Source organism: Canis aureus, chromosome 36 (assembly GCF_053574225.1).
Source record: "Canis aureus isolate CA01 chromosome 36, VMU_Caureus_v.1.0, whole genome shotgun sequence".
NCBI lineage: Eukaryota > Metazoa > Chordata > Mammalia > Carnivora > Canidae > Canis > Canis aureus.
Genome location: NC_135646.1, coordinates 1,391,861 through 1,411,874, shown reverse-complemented (window position 1 = coordinate 1,411,874; position 20,014 = coordinate 1,391,861). Strand labels below are relative to the sequence as shown.

The following is a 20,014-nucleotide window of genomic DNA, read 5'->3' as shown; positions in this document are numbered from 1 at the left end:
TCAAGCTGTGATCATCAAGACACATAGAACAATGGAACAGAATAGAAATGGACCCTCAACTCTATAGTCAACTCATTTTTGACAAAGAATAACCCATGGAAAAAAGACAGTCTCTTCAACAAAGGGTGTTGAGATAATTGGAGAGCCACATAGAAGAATGAACCTGGACCATTTCCTCATACCATACACAAAGATAAATACAAAATGGATGAAAGACCAAAACATGAGATAGGAATCCATCAAAATCCTAGAGGAGAACACAGGCAGCAACCTCTTTGACCTAAGCCACAGCAACTTCCTGCTAGACACGTCTCCAATGGCAAGGGAAATAAGGGCAACAATGAACTATTGGGACTTCATCAAGATTAAAGCTTCTGCACAGCAAAAGAAACAGTCGACAAAACCAAAAGGCAACCAACAGAACAGGAGAAGATATTTGCACATGACCTATCAGATAAAGGGCTAGTACCCAAGATCTATAAAGAACTTATTAAACTTAACACTCAAAGAACAAATAATCCAACAAACAAATGGGCAGAAGACATGAACAGACATTTCTCCAAAGAAGACATACAGCCAACAGACACATGAAAAATGCTCAACATCTCTCATCATCAGGGAACTGCAAATCAAAACCACAAGGAGATACCACCTCACACCAGTGAGAATGGTGAAAATTAACAAGTCAGAAAACGACAGGTGTTGGCAAGGATGTGGAGAAGGGGGAGCCCTCTTACACTGTTGGCGGGAATGCGGGCTGGTGCAGCCACTCTGGCAAACTGTGTGGAGGTTCCTCAAGAAGTTAAAAGTAGAACTGCCCTATGACCCAGCAATGGCACTGCTGGGGATTTACCCCAAAGATACAGATGCAGTGAAATGCCGGGACATGTGTACCCCAATGTTCACAGCAGCAATGTCCACAGGAGCCAAACTGTGGAAGGAGCCCACATGCCCTTCAACAGATGAATGGATAGAGAAGCTGTGGTCTATATAGACAATGGAATATCACTCGGCCATTAGAAAATGAAGTCTGGCCATTTGCAATGACGTGGTTGGAACTAGAGGGTATTATGCTAAGTGAAATAAGTCAATCAGGGAAAGACAAGTATCATATGACCTCACATGTGGAATTTAAGAAACAAAACAGGATTACAGGGGAAGAGAGGAAAAAAATACAAGACAAAATCATAGATGGAAACAAACCATAGTAGACTTTTAATCACAGGAAACAAACAAGGTTGCTGGAGGGGAGGTGGGGGGTATGGGGAGCCAGGTGACGAATGTTAAGGAGGGCACGTGATGTAATGAGCACTGGGTGTTATATAAGAGGATGAATCACTGACCTCTACCTCTGAAACCAATAATACACTATATGTTAATTGAATTTAAATAAATTTTTAAAAACTATTCCTTTCCTTCATATAGTACATATTTTTGAGATTTTGTTAAGTAGAAAATCATGTATACCTAAAAGTTAAAGAAATAAAACTGAAAATAAACCAATCGGTGAACTTGAAAAAGAGAAGTTTATCCTCCATAATGTAAGTGGGCCTCATCCAATCAGTTGAAGGCCCTATGGAAAGATTGACTTCCTCCAAAGAAAAGGGAATTCCTGCAACAGACGGCCTTCGCATTCGAGCTGCAACTTAAACTCCTCGCTGGGTCTCTAGCCAGCCAGCCTGTCCTGCAGCCTTTCAGATTCGTAGCCTTCACAATGGCCTCAACCAATTTTTTTGAGAAATGAAAACTCACATGCATTCACATACACACACACACACACACACACACACTTACACACTCTCCTGGGCCTGTCTCACTAAACAACCCTGACTAATACGGCCGTGTTTAGGTTTTTTTTTAAGGTTCTTACTTTAATTTTATTCAAAAGCTCTGGATGTTTACAGAAGTTTCTGCATTAGCCTAGTGTTTTTCTTAAAGAGCCACCCATATGATTCTTAATATTTGTATAGAGAACTTTATTCACAAAACAAAGGTATTGTGATTTATTTCCCTTCTCTTGTTGAAAAGCTATAGTATGAAAGTTAAAATTTATAAGTAATAATAATTTGCCTGGAAGAAAACCTTCCTGAGGTAACACCTATAACAAAAACAAAAAAAATCAAACTCAGTCAACTGGCATTACACAACACATTTTAATTATCTGAGGAGGATGTTTAGATGGGGCACTTCCAGCTTTCCATGTGAAGTGACATGCTGCTTTCATTTCTAATTAATCCAAAGGCTGTCACTTCAAAAGACCCATCAGCCGTTCAGCCATGTTGGAGTTGGATTTTTCAGATTTGATTGTCAGTAGGCAACAGTTCAGAGATTCCTCATAAAAAGCAAAATAAAGACAGCTTTTTGTGGAGATCTACCAGTGTTTAAATAATTATAATTATTAGGAGATTGCTACTGGATACACACCGATAGTTTCCTGCCTCTGAATATTAATGGAAGGCAAAGTTCACTGTTAACTCCAAAGCATTCCAGCTAAAATCACAACCTGAGATGCTGGAAATCTAATTAAGCTGACCAGCCTGACTATTTTGGCCATGCCATGACTTATTTGCTCATCTCCATAGGCCACTAGATATATTCTTAGTGTATGGGAGCCTATATAAATATATTTATACATATATATATAATATATAGTCATATTTATATGGAAGTAAAAATTATATCAATTGTTAGCACAAACACATAGTATTTCCTCCCTGATAGTCACTATGCTAAGTACCTGACATGTGTTTTCTCACTTAAAGCTCAGTACCACTCCTCCGGGATGCCTACTTTTGTTACTCTACTCCTCTACGTGAGGGAATCTAAGGTTCCCAAAGGTAAGGAAATTACACAGTGAAACACTGACTAGATGTGACCCAAACCTCGGTCTAGGGACTTCCTCACTAAGGGTCAGGTTTCTTCATGTAGAAAGGTAATGATAATAATAATAATAATAAAAATAAAAATAAATAATAATAGAGTGCCTGAGTGGCTCAGTTAAGCGTTTGACTCTTGATTTTGGCTTAGGTCACGATCCCAGGGTGGTGGGATTGAGCTCTGGGTTGAGCTCTGCACTGGGCATGGAGCCTGCTTAAGAGTCACTCTCTCCCTCTCTCTTGTCCTTCTCCCTCTAAAAAATAAAAAATAAAATAATAATGAAGCTCTTGCATATAAGTGCTTATATTTTGTCAAGGATTGTTTTATATGTTTTGGATATTTTCATTGGTTTCATCCTCACTACTATAACCCTCATTTTAGAGACATGGAACTGTGGTAAGAAATGCAAAAATAACTGGCCCAGGATCACACAATGAGTAAACGGTGAAGCTGGGATGAAAACCCAGGGATCTGCCTACCCGGCAGCACCAGCCCTCCTTCTTACCCACTGTGTGATATGGCAGTGATTCTTCAGAGAAATACAACAGCTTTTCAGAGGTTCTGCAACATCAAAACTATTTTAATAAGAATACTAAGATAATACCTGTCCTTCCTACTCTCATTCTATCATGAATGTGCCTCTGGGAGATTTCCAGAGGCTATGTGATACTGTTGCAGATTAAATGTAGAAAAAATCATGAGAACCTGCAGTCCTTCTATGAAAGCAGCCATTAAAGAAACACTGAAAAAATGAAAAATAATGTCATCCTTTGGGAAGGCATGGCTATTTTTTGCTTGAAAAAGGATATACAGGGATGCCTGGGTGGCTCAGTGGTTAAGCATCTGCCTTCATCTCAGGGCATAATCCCAGGGTTCTGCAGTTGAGTCTTGTATCAGGCTCCCCACAGGGAGTCTGCTTCTCCTTCTGCCTGTGTCTCTGCCTCTCTGTGTCTCTCATGAATAAAAACATAAAATCTTTTAAAAAATGATATTTAGGTTGACAAATAACAGATATATTGTTGTTCTTCCTTCTTTAGAGGAAACAGTAAATAAATATTAATTTTTCACTTTTTAAACATTATATTTTATTTATTTATTCATGAGACACACACACAGAGAGGCAGAGACACAGGCAGAGGGAGAAGCAGGCTCCATGCAGGGAGCCTGATGTGGGACTTGATCCCGGGACTGGGATCATGCCCTGAGGTGAAGTCAGATGCCCAATTCTGAGCTACCCAGGTGTCCCATACTTTTTCCATTTTTAACATGGTAAATATTGATATCTATAGCCCATAAACAAAAGCTTTTTGGGGTCTTCAATAAGTTTTAAGAGTGTAAAGGGAGTGTCAGAAACCCAAAAGTTGGAAAATGGTTGTTATGCTGTATACTATGCGTTTCAGTAATAATGTCTACTCCTGGAGGGATTTTGTGAGGATTAAATGAGACAACCAGTTTTAAGCACTTAACATGGAGCACGTGGGAAAGGTCAGCATATGTCAACAGTTATCGTCACACTATTAGGGACAGACCAAGAATTTCCAAAATGCAGTAATTCTCAACAATAATGTTATAAACTGCATTCAATGATGATTTAAGAAAATAATTGAATTCACTTCCAGTAAGTAATAAAAGTAGCACAGAAAACCAAGAAGCAAGCTAATGGGGTATGAAGAATTCTGGACAGATGACTACAATCTAGATTCCAGGCCTGAGTCTGCCATTAGCTAAATTTGTTACCATTGGCAAATTACTTGAAATGTCTGAGTTCCCGTGTTCGTATGTATAAAATCCAAGAAATGACAGAGCCCTCACCTGCTTCACAAGTCCAAAAGATCTTAATTTATATTAAAATGCTCTGAAAAGTATAAAATGAGAAAAGTTTCCTACCTCACTTCTCATACCAAAATAAACCCCAAAAGACAAAAATATTAATGTCAAAAACACAACCAAAAATTACTAGAAGAATATATAGGAGAACATTTATATAATCCTAGAGTGAGGAGAGACTTTCTTCTAAATTCTGAGAATTTTTTGCCAGCAGAAGCAATCTCTCCACCCTGAGTATCACCCCCTCCACCCACAGGGGAAGTAACCTCTCCACCTCCCTCTGAAGGGACTAACCCTGCACTGCCTGAGGGAAGAGTTATGCCCTCCCCTGAGGTCAGTGCCACGAAGGACGATGCTAGGTCTGCTCAGGATGCACTGCCACCCCCCTTCTTTGCCTCCAGACTTGTAACTAGACTCAAGCCCCAGCAGATGCCTAAAGATGAGGTACAAAGTGTGAGGAAGTAGGCTACACTCCAAGAGAACTACTTAAGTTTTCTAATTTATACAAGCAGAAATCTGGGGCATATATGTGGGAATGGCTACTAAGGGTGTTGGATTATGGTAGAAGGAATGCAAAGTTGGATGGGGACAAATGTATCACTATGGACTCCCTAAGAAGATTCTACGTTTAATGTTGAATCTCAAGGAATTAGAAAGGGTTCCAACAGTCATTATTTCTGAATGGTGAGATTGTGATCTTTCCCTTTATGCTGATTTTGTTTACTGTTTTTTGGTACAAAATGGATAACTTGCATAAGCTTTTTCTTACATAGAAGTATATTTGGATGTCAGAGCACACGGGAGAAACAACATGCTTTTGACCAAGGAAGTTTGCACAAGACCTAGCTTTTCTCAATAACCTTTGTTTACAATGACCTTTGGATGATGAGGAAGTCACTCAACCTCCCCAAGGCTCAGCTTCCCCAGTAAGCACTTCACAAAGTTGTGATTTAGGAGATAAAATGTTTTAGGGCCTTCACATTGTACCTCCATATCATAAACACGTGGTAGATGCTTTTCTTATGATTATTATTTTTATCATTATCATAATTATTAAGGAGAGTGTCCATCATTTATAGATACAGGGCATTTAAATACCTACACAGATCAAGGGCCAACCCACGCCACGAGGAGGGCTCCCTTTGTCCAAAGAGCTAGGCATCTGTCAGTTCCCCTCCAGAGGAAGACATAGTCACCAACCACCACATCCCCTTGTCACCGTAGGACATTTTTCATTATAAGTCTCCAATAACTGTTGGTTCTATACATCGAAGCATAGTTAGCTTGTGGTTTAACTGTGCTGTTAGGCAGTAGAAATAAATAATAAAGAGAAAAATGTTACTGCCAAATATAAACAAAAATCCATTGCTATGTGAGCTAACCATGGCGCTAGCCACTTTTTTTAATGTCAGAAAACAGTAACATAATGATATGTTATCACCAAATATAAATTATTACATAATTTAAGATGCAATATAGTTTTCTTATAATGTAAAATATACAGATATTATAATATAATAATAAGTAATATAATATCAGAAATCATGCATTTTTCCAAGTTCCAAATAACTGACTTCCAAATGAAGTTGTGAACTGTTAACATATTGGGGATGGAATAATGTCATATTACACACACACGTATATATCTTGTGTTGTATACCTTATGTAATATAAATAATATTAGCTTATATATAACCTAGAGATGTTATTTTTATATGTATAATCTCTAGGTTGGTAATGTAAAAAAATCAGGGGTTCTAGCAAACATTTAATTACTGTGGTGTTGCCGACTTTTAAAGAAAAATTGAATCCTGTGAATCAAACCGTGCCTGAGGAAGTGACTTACCTGGTTCTAAAATATTAAGCCGATGATTGAAGATTCTCCTCTGATATCCTTGAAAGAGTCAGGGAAGTTATAGGTGTGAGCTGCTTTTCATTTCCCTCATGAGGGATCCTATATGTCTCATCTCCCTAATATGGAAAAAGTACCAAAAAGGCAGAAAGTAGCAATTTTGCTAAGTCTTAGGTAAAAGGGCAAAGCTAAATTGCTGGGCTGATTATGTCGATTTCACTCATTATAGTTGCCAGGGAAGGTATATGTCTTTTGGATGAAAGTCTCATTTCCCAAAATTTTCCTTCATTAATCTATTTGGTCTGCTGCGCACAGAAACATATGATCTTCTTTAAATTCAAGGGAGCAGCTGAGCTGTGCATGTTAGTTCACAATGGGTCACTGCTACTGGAAAAGCAAAATTAGAGTTTGGGGGATGGAAAAAAATAAAAAGCTGCAACCTTTGCTCTGAAGGAGGGTTCACATACTGAGACAGAATCTAGGTAACTTAACCTCACAGGTAAATATTCCAAGACCTCAAAGGGTGATGCTGTCAGCCCTTTGGGTCACTAACTTACGGGTGGGTGGTAAGGCTGTGCGTGAGGGCTAAATTGCCCTGGATAGCAGATTACACTGCAGATTCCCAAAGTACACTAGGGAATCTACATATTTTTTAAGTGCCTCAGCTCCTAAAAAACTGATGGAAGACCGATTTGGAAACAGTAACAACTCAGGAAGTAAAAAAATGACAAGCGAATCAACTTTTGGTAAACTAATCTGCAGCTATCCAATGACATTTCAGCAAGAAATCAAAGTATGGTAATCTTTACTTTTAAGTGATTTTGCCACATGCTAAAATAGCCATATTTGAAATTTAAACATTTAAACATCCATCAGAAGGGGGGCCTGGGTGTCTCAGTCAGTTAAGTGTCTGACTCTTGATGTTGGCTCAGGTCGTGATTTCAGGGTCATGAGATGGAGCCCCAAGCTGGGCTTCAGGCTGAGTATGGAGTCTTCTTGGGATTCTCTCCCTCTCTTTCTCCCCACAACCTAAAAAAATAAAACAAAATCATCCGTCAAGTATTTTTGCCTTGGGATTACCTGATCGACATTTTTATTGCTCAGCTGCCCCACCTAATTGAGCAGTTGTTTGGAGTTAAGAACACGACGCTTTCATCTCAATCTCTAATGACGTATAAAATTGAGGGACAGAAATAAACTGGTACCGTGGACTCTATAATGATATCACAAAGGTTAACATTATTCATTACTGAACTAATTAGGCTAATTGCCTTCCCAGAAATCTAGATTTGAATACGCTGTAAACAGTGGCAGTTTATTTCCATATAGCTAAGGCTACACGTGGAGCTCAATCAGCAAGTCCTCAATGCTCTCAGATTCAATCTTCGAGTTCAGGCATCTCTCTGGGCAAAGCATTAGCAGGTCTGCAGAGTTTCAGCGATGTCTCCTCAATCAGTTTTCAACTTTCATTGACAACATGGCCTCGTGGTAACAGTACTGGGAGCGTTGCACATAATTCCTCCAGTGCTATTCTATTCTTTCACTACTAGACGGGACTCACCCCAGGACCATGGGGGAGGGGGGCTTGAAACCTGCATTTTTACCAGCTATACATGGTGATTCTGATTTGAACACGTTGCCTAAGGTTCTAACTTTATCACCAAGTGTACTAGCCAAGATCGACACATAACCTTTTATGCCTTAACTGCCGATCTATACAGCAGGATAATGGCATTTGGATCTTCCCTTCCACTGGAAATATTAGAAAGATGACATTAGGGAAGTTACATTTGGGGGGAGGGCAGAGGGAGAAGGAAAGAGAGAATCTTAACCGGGCTCCACACTTAGCACGGAGCTCAACTCAGGTCTCAATCTCACAACCCTAAGATCATGACCGAAACCAAGAGCCAGATGCTTAACTGGATGAGCCACCCGGGTGCTCCAGTGCGATTACATTTAAAAACTAAAACCTGAGGGTTATGTTTAAAAAGAGTAGCTTAACAGTAGTTAGAAATAACAGGTTTAGCATTAGAAAGATCTGGATCCCAAACCAGTCTACCACTTACTCACCGAACCTGTGTCTCAATTTCACATCTGCAGAAAGGAAATAGTAACATCAACCTGTTAGAGTTACATGAGATTTTGAAAGATATTATATGTAAAGTACTAGTCTTGTGATTGCCACATTAAAGACACTCAATTTTTTTTAAAAAAGATATTACTATTGGGGGAGAATGGCTATAAATTTGCCAGATTTTTGCCAAGTAAGAGTGACAAATAAAATTACATTGTCATAGCCACCAATGTCTGGGAGATGTTTGTTACTGCTGTATATCTTAGCTCTCCTGATTGATACATAGGTCAGTTGAGGATAGAATGTTCTACTTTTTTTTTTTTTTTACTTTTTTTTTTTACTTTATTTATGATAGTCACTCAGAGAGAGAGAGAGAGAGAGAGGCAGAGACACAGGCAGAGGGAGAAGCAGGCTCCATGCACCAGGAGCCCGACGTGGGATTCGATCCTGGGTCTCCAGGATCGTGCCCTGGGCCAAAGGCAGGCGCCAAACTGCTGCGCCACCCAGGGATCCCTACTTTTTTTTTTTAAGATTTTATTTATTTATTCATGTGAGACACAGAGAGGCAAAGACACAGGCAGAGGAAGAAGCAGACTCCCTGTGGGGAACGGACTCGATCCCAGGACCCTAGGACCACAGCCTGGGCCAAAGGCAGATGCTCAACTGCCAAGCCACCAAGACGTTCCGGGTGTTTTCTTTTTAAGGAAAGGAATTGTCAGGTATTGCTTTCTCTATGAACTTTGGTCACTATGCATATCAAACTCTGCAAGCAGTAGACCATCTGCAGGGATGCTAAGCACAGAGCTTCTACTCATAGGTACCCCTTGCAGGAGCAAACACAAAGAGCCTCTGGCAGGAATAGGCTTCTCGCCAGATGTTAGATTCCATGTTTAACCAGATGCCCGGTTGCTTTTATTTTCTAGGCACAGTGCGTCACTAGCATTGGGGAGGATGAGCTCTTCTGGCAACACCGTAAGAGAAGGCCTCCCTGGGCACCTTTAGGCGCCCCCTTCCCTGGGACAGCCCTGCGGGAGCCTCGATCAGCTCAAGTCCCTCACCGTGGCCACCCCTCGGTGACCCCATGGGCCCTGGGCGTCGGTTCTGGCCCTCGGGGGCTGTCGGCTGGGCCCCGGCCCCGGGCAGAGCTCGGCCCCCGTGCCCGCTGCCTGGTCTGCCCTGGTCTCTGGGGCCCGCGAGCCTCCCGGGGCGACCCCGCCCGGCCTCCCCTGGTGGGCCTGCCTCCTGGAAGGACCCCAAACCCGTGGGATCAGCGACCCACTTTACTTCGTTATGACGTCATAGCCAATTACATCTGCAACCATCCTACTTCCAAACAAGTTCACGTTCTGAGTTGCTGAGGCTCAAGATTCCAACATACGAATTTGGGGGAGGACACCGTCCAGCCCATCAGGTCAGGCCTCAATTCTTACACCCAAAACCACCACTGCAGGGGCGCCTGAGTGGCTCATCTGTCCTCAGCTCAGGGCATGATCTCGGGGTCCTGGGATCGAATCCCACATCAGGCTTCCTGCTCAGGGGGTAGCCTGCTTCTCCCTCCCCTCTGTCCGCCCCCACCCCCACTCTCTCTCTCCAATAAATAAATAAAATCTCAAAAAAAAAAAAAAAACCAAACTACTACTTCATTTAATATCATCTCCAAATGCCAAGGAAGGATCTAAATGTCTCTCTTCTCAACTTACAAAGACGATTTACGTTGAATGGCTTGCGCATGTCTCGGGGCAGCTCCCTGGTACTGCTGTGCCTGGTGGGCACCTCGTGGTTTCTCCTGAAGGCAGGGTCCACCTCTCCTCCATCTCCAGGTGCTCTTCTTGGACATTCCCTTGACCCAGCTCCTGCCTTATCCATGCTTGCAGAATAGAATTTAATTTCCTCCTCTAGCTTCTGCTCGTGTCCCCACGTATTCATTGTTTTCCCATCAGGAAGCTGCGGCTGCCAACACTCCATGGGGTATTCCTTCCCCGCACAGAACTGGCCTGGTAACGGGTGTCACCTGCCGCGCGCTCCTCAACGCTTGGGCTGCCATTTGGAAGCGTCAGTGGATCAGCACGGACAGCATTTCTCACAAATAACACCCTTTCTAGAACACTAGGCTAATGTTCTACATATGCAGAATGTTATATATATGTGTGTATATATATTATATAATTTCTTTTTATTCTTGCTTCACTAGCCAAATGCTACTGGATTCACTGTTAAGAATTTGAAATTGTCCTATTTAATCTGCTAAATCTGCTGCTGAAGACCAGAGTCTTCAGATCCCAAGGAGCTGGTGTCCTGCAGCTTTACCTGGTCTACACTAGGTGTCATTGTGAACAATGTCTATGCCTAAAGATTGAAGAGGATTCCAGAGACTGCCATTCCTTATAGTATTTCTTTTCCCTGAACAAACTGAGCAGTTAATCACAAGATCGACATAATATCAACAAATTTGTGCTCGTGGATGGATCACACCAAAAGTTATAAAGACTTAAAAGCAGTATTTAAATGCCTGCATCTAAAACCAATATTTAAAATCAGTATTTAAGGACAAAAAAGACTGAGCTACTTGAGACGCCTCACATTTGCTATGATTTCTTGCATTTCGGTTGCCCTTTACCTTATCTAAGGTTGCCAGCCTGTTCTATTCTTTCGTCTCTATCCATCCCTCTCAAAGATTTCCAAGAGCCAGCACGGAGAGGTTGGCATATCTTTCTGCCACCCGGCCCTCCCTGGCTTTCCTGTTTGTGCAAGAAGCTTGTTCGGTAGAATCTTGAAGTCGGCGATGCTCATCCCTGACTGCGTATTAGATTCACCCTGCGAGGTTTCGGATGATGCTAATTTCTCAACCTCAGATTTTCTGATTGAAATAGTTGGGGGAAGGGCCCATGCACAAGCATTGCTTTGATCTTTTTAAAACGCTTCTGATGATTCTAACATTCAGCCAGTTTTACAACCGCTGAAACAACTTTAGCCTAAGTCTCAAAACCACTGTTTCTGAATGTGTGATCCACAGACTTCCTACATCTTCCAAAAAGACCAATAAAAAAAAGGTAAATATCCAGGTTTTATCCCAAACCTACCGAATCAGAACATGGGGACGATGGAGGTCCAGACATCTGCTTTCAACAAGTCTTACGTGATTCTCACGACTTGGGAACTACTGCTCTAAGGCAGTGGTTCCCCAATTTCTTTTGCAAGGACTCATTTTTTGGTTATTTTTCGTCACCAAGGACAAACCCTGTGAAGCTGTGACACGCCATGACACACTCTGTTGGTTGGCTTACTCAGAAGCGAATTCTAGCCTTTTTCTCCCTCCTTATGTTTCACAGTAGATGCCAGAAAAGCTAAATACCCGCTTCTGTGAACTCCCACACAGCTACTAGCAACAAGGCACCATGACCCAGTTCGGTGAACAAGTCCAGGGCATGTGCGCTAATGGGACTGGCAAACTCTGGCTTCTTTATAAAAGGGACTGTATAAGCTGCATGCTCCTGGCTTCAGCCCTTCCCTACTCTTAACGCTTTGAAGCTGGATGTGATGCCACCGGGTGACCATAGAGGGACGGCAAGGGCAAAGACAAAGGACCAACACGCTATGGCTGACAAAGTAGAACCCAACAACCTGGATCATTGCCTTTGTCAAGAAGCCCACCATTGCTATTGCCATCAGCATTCCTAACTGATGAGTCCCCCACTGCCCTAATTCATTCCAGAGAAAAACAGGACCTAGTTGGAAGTCTCCATTTGTCTTCCTTCCCAAACCTTTAATATCACCCAAGAATTTGTCTGCAAAACTTAATATATAAAGTCTTGAACCCCAGGCTCCAACTCCACTTCCACCGTTTAGCCCTGGAAGTCTTTCATTCTACTGCCCTCCACCCAAAAGAAGAACCCTGTCACCAGCTCATCCTGCCCACCACCGAGGTGCCTTGAGCCCTTCTCTCCTCCCAGGACGCTCCTCCTCTCTCTTCCCACAGTGCTCCTCCTCTCTCCTCCTCCCACAGTGCTCCTCCTCTTTCTTCCCATGGTGCTGCTCCTCTCTCTTTCCAGGATGCTCCTCCTCTTCCTCCTCTCTTCTCCCACAATGCTCCTCCTCTCTCCTCTCACCATGTTCCTCCTCTATTTTCTCTCCAGATGCTCCTCCTCTCTCCTCCCTCAATGCTTGACTCTCCTCCTCTCTCTCCAAAGAGGATGCATGCTCATGAGTTGTTTCCTTTCTCACCTCAGAGTGAGAGAAGCAGGCAGAAGTTAAGCAGGGAAGAAGGCTGGGCAAACATGGACCCTTCACACTGATGACCTTTAACCCCTCACACAAGGAAACCCAAATATAAAACCCCACAGATGTATTTGTTCTGGGACAAAAGGCAAAGGGGCGGGGTAGTAAGCCTTTGCCCACATCCATCCCCAAAACTCCAGGGACCCATTTTCAACCCAGGCTGCCCTTCTGAAGCATGGTTGGAGCTTTCCACATTACAGAACCCAGATTCTATGACCCAAAATTGGGGCTCTTGCGTGGCTCAGGGGTTGAGCCTCTGCCTCCAGCTCAGGGCGTGACCCCCAGGTCCCAGGATCAAGTCCCACATGGGGCTCCCTGCACGGAGCCTGCCTCTCCCTCTGCCTGTGTCTCTGCCTCTCTCTGTGTCTCTCATGAATAAATAATATGTTAAAAAAAAAAAAGACTACCACTCAGAATTTAGATTCCACAGATCTGAGTGGGACGCAGACATCTGTGTTTAAAGCTTCATGGGCACCTGACAAGATCCAAGGCTGATGATCCCAGACCACAGAGGGCAGCGGGGAGGGCAGCCCTCACTGCGAACGGTGACTCTCCGTGAAACGAGGAAGTGTTCGCCCTTCCTCTTCTCTGTGTTACATGTCAAGCGATTCAAACAATGACTGAGGCAGTGACCCTGCCCTCTGGTCACTGAGATTTCCATTCTACCTAATTGGAAAGCACTTGAAACTTCATGTGGGTCCCTTCTTAGTTTCCTCCAGACCTTTCTAGCATAAATGACTTAGACAAGGCAGGTCTAGTGTTCCTGTACCCAGTCATGCGATTTTGTCCAAATTGTTTACCCCCTGCTTCTAATAGGCTCAGTCACCTCTTAGACCGCCCATGATGGACAAATACTTCTCCAAGTATTGGAAAATTGAAACTTTTTGACACCTCCACACATTTTTGAAAGGACAGAAATAGAGCCGCCGTATGCATCGTAGTTCAGGCTGTGTGTCCGGCCACTTTTTTTGCTTAGCATTCCAGGCTTACCTGTTCCAAAAAAGCACGAGAACACGCTAAGTATCTTAGTCTATTTCTTATTATGAAATTTTAGTTACAGAGATGAAAATCCCTTTCCTTTTGGAAATAGTCTTAGCATCTCCAAATGCAAGCTGGAAGGATCGGTGCACAGCAGCATGACCTAACAGCAATGTGTCAGATGAAATAGGTCTCGTCCCAAGCTCTGCAGGAGTCCGTGGAACTCACAGCCGTTATATCCTAGGCCATCCCCGAAATGCCACTACTTGATAAAATTTTCCCACATTCTTTTTTCTTAGACTCTTAGTCTCTAAAATAAGAATGAACATCCATCATGGCTTCCAATGTCACCAGCACTTTGAGACACTGAATACTTTTGGGGAGTGTAGCCTGTTTTTAGAACTGACTGAAGGAAGAGTATAATTTCCACAGCTGAAAGGTACTTGTCTGTAGCACTAGTTATTAGTTCACCTATTCAAGTGAAATGATTCTCCATAGAAACTGATCTTTCTTCATTAAATATGCTGAACCCAAATGAAATCGAGGCCTTGCAATTATCAGGGGGAAAGATAAATTGAACTGAAACTGTTTCATAAGGCTATCCTTTTCATTTATTTCCTGTGAATCATATGAACTTCAAGGAGATCTCACACCCATGCTTTTCATCAAGGAACAGGTAATGCACTTAACATTTTTTTATGACTCAGGCCAGGGAACACTGTGATCTAGCCCCTGGGGTTTCAAAATAAACAAACTACTTTCTCATCAGTATTGGGATAACCCCAGAGAAGCTGAGAGATCAGTTTCACTCAGAAAAGAAAAAAAATGCATTTTACAGAATGAAATATATATATATATAGGTACATACAAATGTATATCCATCTACGACAAGATGATAGAAGTTATCTGCCAAGGTGTATGGCACAACACGGGCCTGCAGGCTGGGAGAGTAAGTCCCTTTGACACAGCACCTTCCAGGGTCAATTCCGAGAGGGAGGCCAAGGACTGCTTTGCCACTTGCGCTTGGGGTACCGATTCCTACTGTTCTCCTGATGGAGGTGCTAGATTACCTATTGCTTTATGTACCTACATTGTCATTAAGGCACACTTAGATCCTAACTTCAAGGTGAGTGGTACTTGGGATCAGGTGGGGGTGAGGGGCAGGGGATCTGTGTGCCCTTGGTTGGTGGAATAACATATGGATGTCCCGCATCCCCAGAACTGCCTTGTATTACCCAGTCTTGCTTTTTCTACCGTGTTCTCAGCATAGGTGTCTCTGTTGAGTTCATCTGTTGCTCTTTTTTTTTTTTTTAACAGTTTTTTGGAAGACTAATTAATGTACAAGAAACTTGCATGCGTTTAATGTATACAATTTGATGAGTTTGGACATATGCATACACCTGTGACACCATCACTGCCATCAAGGTAATAAATATATCCATCACCTCCAAAAGTTTCCACCTGCCCCTTGGGGTTTTGTACTTTGTTGTTAGTGTATATGTGTATGTGTGTGTGTGTGTGTGTGTGTGTGTGTGTGTTTTAAGAGCAGGTTACATGAGATCTACCCTCCTAACAGATTAAGTGTATGATACAGTACTGCTGACTTTAAGCATATACTCCTTATAAAAAGGTTGCTGGAACCAAAAACTACATTTGTAGAATGTGCTCAAGGACAAAGATTGCTTATCCTGATCTTCTCCTGGAATTGCTTCTGATTGTCATTCACAGATTTTATACAATACTAAATAAGGTCATGACTATCCTAAGGAAGCAGAAACTGTAGGCTATATTTCAAAATGACTTTACATAAACTCTTAGAATAAGCCAAGATCTAAAGTACAGGGAGCCAAAGTCATTTCCTTTCCCAGAGATTATTTCTTACCTCCAAATTGCATTCATCCTGATTAAGAAGGCAAGTTTTTGTTGTTGTTGTTATTCATTACAAACAAGCACTAATACTATTACAAAATATGTCCAAATCCGGTTTTAGCATTCCCTGAGGTCCCCCAATTCCATAAAATCCAGCACACGTTTTTTTCTACTTTTTCCTGGTTATTCAAAATTCCTCTAAGGTTTCCCTCTCTCCAGTCAAGGAAATGGAGATTTCAGAGTAATGAAGTCTGTGAATGCCTTTATTATCCTGATTATAGTAGAACAAATTCAGGTAGTCTCCCTCTCTGACTTCCCCCTTGGTGCTTGAATCTGGTCACCACATGCTCTTGGGAGTGGCTCCATCATCCCATCTCAGCGACTAATGCTTCTGGCTGATGGAGATGATTAGGTTGTGAGAGAGGAGGAAATTATTGTTTTGGTGCAGATAATAAATCTGAGGAGTGGGTGGGATAATCATCAGGTAGCTAAAAAAAAAAAAAAGAAAAAAAAAGTAATCATTGAAAGGAAGGGGATTTGGGACTCTGTTTCCAAACTTGATCTCAGGCATGAAGAAATTTCAAGTCAGTTCCAACCAACAGTTAGTTTACTTGGATTATGTTAGAGGCAGAAGGAGTGATGTAAAGACTAGAGAAAGTTTATAGGAGAAAAAGTTTACAAGAAAGGAAAATGAGACAGAACATGAACCATCTAGTCAATACTTAATGGTATCTCATGTGGCTGCCCGTCACTTAACACATATTTGGGGAAAAAAAATGAGAATGTACTTAGATACTTCCCCACCTTGTTAAGAAGAACATGAGGTACTTTGGAGTTCATCTTAAGACCTTTTGCGTAGATCTGATGAGCAAAGATGAGTTATGACTCAGTGACTAACTAGAGGAAATGAGTCATAAGATGGTGTATTTAGCTGTTTGAGCTTCAGCATCACACTCAGCCCATCTGACACACAGTTTGTTTGAAAGTTGAGAAGTAAACTTACTGAATACTATTTTTATTGTTAGTATATTCATTTCCCAACATAAAATATATTTCTCGGTCTCATAACTTTGGATCGAACCTTAAATGAAGTTCAGTCTCAAAAGCCAAGAGGTTTAGATTTTCTTTTATTTTTTTTCCAAGTAAACATCTGCATCGATCATGAAACTTATTAAAATAACAGGAAAGTCATAAACACGATGATATAATCTATGCTGTCTCCCTGTGGGGCACATAAATTCATATGTATTAAAAAGAAGTTAAATTAACTATTTGAAAAATCCAATTATGGGAACTATGCAGCAGCCACATCATAAAATATACAGCCTCAAGGTTTAGAAAGTGTTCGATAATTTTTCCAATGAAATACAAAACATCAAATTTTTCATGCTATAGGGGAAACTAGTTTTAAATTTCTACTGCATTTGGTTCTCTTCTATCCATCCAAACACTTGGATTTGTATTCATGATGAATAAATATCTCTTTTTAAAGCAAAGTAAGACCATGAAGACAATGAGAGGGTTTTTCTGAGATAGAATTGAAAATAAAATTGTACATATTTAACGTGTGCAACTTACGGAATTGGTATATGTATACATTGTGTAATGTTTACCATGGCCCAGATAATTAACATATCCATCACCTCAGCTACCTTTTGTGTGTTGTGTGTGTGTGTGTGTGTGTGAGAGAGAGAGAGAGAGAGAGAGAGATGAGAATGCTTAATATTTACTCTCTTAGCAAATTTCTAGTATACAACACTGTATTATCAGCTGTAGTTACCATGTTGTACATTACAGCTCCAGAACGAATTCATTTTATAACTGAAACTCAGTAGTACCCTTTGACCAGTATCTTCCCATTTCCCCTCCTCCACCCTTGAAAACCACCATTCTACTGTCTTATGAGCTTAACTTTTTTTAAAGATTCTTCATATAAGTGAAATGATATCATGGTTGTCTTTCTCGGTCTGGATCATTTCACTTATAATGTCCTCCAGGTTTATTTATATTGTCAACAAATGGTCGGATTTGTTTCCTTTTTCAGGCTGAATGATATTCTATCTATCTATCTATCTATCTATCTATCTATCTATCTATCTATCATCTATCTCTGTATCTACATAGTTTCTTTATTCATTAATCCGTTGGGAGACACTTTGGCTCTTTCCATATCTTGGCCATGTGAATAGTGTTGAAATGAATGTAGAAGTGCAGATCTTGGAAAAACTGATTTTTGTTTTCTTCACCAATATACCCAGAGATGGACTGCTGGATCATATGGTTGTTCTATTTTTAATCTTTTGAGGAACCTCCATTCTGTTTTCCATTACAGCTGCACCAATTTACATTCCCACCAACTGTGCACAAGGGTTCCCTTTTCTCTACATCCTTGCCAACACTTATCATCTATTTTTGATGATAGCCCTTCTAACAGGTATGAGGTGATATTGTGATTTTGGTTTGCATTTCCTTAGTGATGAGTACTGTTGAGCACTTCATCGTGTATCTGTTGGCCATTTGTGTATCTTCTTTAGCTAAATGTCTATTCAGTTTATTTGACCATTTTTAATGGGATTATTATTTTACTATTGAGTTGAGTTCTTGATATATTTTGGATATTAACCCCTTAGCAGATGTACAGTTTGCAAATATTTTCTCCCATTCTATAAGTTGCCTTTAAATGTTATTGTTTCCTTTCCTGTGCAGAAGGTTTTTAGTTTGATGGACTCACAGTTGCTTATTTTTTGTTTTGTTGTGTGCACATTGAGGGTCATATACAAAAAAATCATCACAAAGACCTATGCTAAGAAGCTTTTTCCCTAAGTTTTCTTCTAGGAGTTTTATAGTATCATGTCTTACATAAATAATTACAGTATTAGAAAACTCTAAATCTGACCATATACTTACTTTTACCAGTGAGTTTGATACCAAGTTTTCTTATTAACATCCTTTCATTTTAGCTTGTCACTCCCTTTAGCATTTCTTATATGTTAGGTCTAGTGATGATGAACTCCCTTAGCTCTTGTTTGTCTGGGAAAGTCTTTATCTCTCCATCATTTTTTGTTTTCCCTAGGCAGTGCCCTGAAGGAAGGTGCTGGTCACAAGTGAGGAAAGACACTAATTGCTGAAGCTATATGGAAATTGAGAGTTTCTGCTAAGAACTAAAGGGACAATATTGTAAAGTGACATTAGCAAGATGGCAAAATAGGAGTTTATTACCATCGTCTTTCCACAGGACATTACATTCAACATTCACTCACAGATAAGAATAACTTTGTGGGAGTTTGGGAATCCAGCAGAGAATATTCAGCGCACCACTGAAGCGAAAAATCTGAGAATATATCCATTGAAGAGGAATATTGAGGTGATCTTCATGACTGAGGAATTGCGAGTGTCTAGAAAAAATAATATTTATTACCCAGAACTTCTTCATATAACCTATGATTGGGTCCTTTTATTCTAAATCTAACTGATGAAGAAGTTAAGTATCAGAGAGTTAGATGTGATCATGGTTATTAGCTAATAAAGGATATATTGAACTTGGTATGTAGATCTTTTGATCCAGGTCCCACATACTTTCTACTATCAATTATTGCTATATAAGGTCTTAAATATAATTGTAAAAGGAAAGAAGAGTTGGTTTTGAATATATTCATTCATGTTTGTTGTTGCATATTGAAACCCATATTTATTTAAAATTCTTGACCAACTGTCATCACCTAAAGGTGTTGGCAGGATATACAAGTTACTTTTGACAGGTAGAAAATCAAATAGATATTCAAGATTTAGATTTTCCATTGATGATCTTCATGCCTTGACATCCTCTGAGAAATGTAACCTCATCTGATATACAAAAGAAAATGACCCAAAGATTCACCAAGTTTTTTTTAAAGATTTATTTATTTATTTTAGAGAGCATGAGAGCATTAGTAGTAGGGGCAGAGGGAGAAGAAGAAAGAGAGAGAGAGAGAGAGAATCTCTGCACTAAGCGTGGAGCCTGACATGGGGCTCAATCTCAGGACCTCAAAGATCATGACCTGAGCTGAAACCAAGAGTTGGACACTTAGTCCACTGAGCAACCCAGGCATCCCAGATTCACTATTTTTTTATACTGAAAATTCACTATCTTGAAAGTATTACCACACTTATTCAAATCAGGCTGATGCCCGACTGGCCTTTTCTGTGAGAGATCAGATAATAAATATTTTAGGTTTAGTTGGTCATACAGCCTCACAACTACAAACTCTGCTATTGAAATATGG

The 20,014-nt window shown here is 40.8% G+C and overlaps 2 long non-coding RNA genes across 6 annotated transcripts in view; one reads left to right on the top strand and one right to left on the bottom strand.

The window, feature by feature from the left end:
- LOC144306284 (uncharacterized) overlaps positions 1-18,773 on the bottom strand; it is a 31,299-nt gene extending 12,526 nt beyond the window's left edge. The window contains exons 1-5 of one of the 5 annotated variants that reach the window (XR_013373356.1): positions 18,660-18,773; positions 15,766-16,240; positions 6,551-7,585; positions 5,807-6,004; positions 2,141-2,332 (exon numbers count right to left, since the gene is read on the bottom strand). This is a non-coding gene — a long non-coding RNA (uncharacterized LOC144306284). Of the gene's footprint in view, positions 1-2,140; positions 2,333-5,802; positions 6,005-6,550; positions 7,586-15,765; positions 16,241-16,556; positions 16,665-18,659 lie in introns of those variants that run through there. The other 4 variants (XR_013373357.1, XR_013373355.1, XR_013373358.1 and 1 more) reach the window with 4 other exon arrangements.
- Positions 9,953-19,295, top strand: LOC144306283 (uncharacterized). Its single transcript, XR_013373354.1, has 4 exons — positions 9,953-10,041; positions 10,822-12,553; positions 15,201-15,308; positions 18,826-19,295. It is a non-coding gene; the product is annotated as an uncharacterized LOC144306283 (long non-coding RNA).
- The last annotated feature ends 719 nt before the right edge of the window (positions 19,296-20,014 follow it).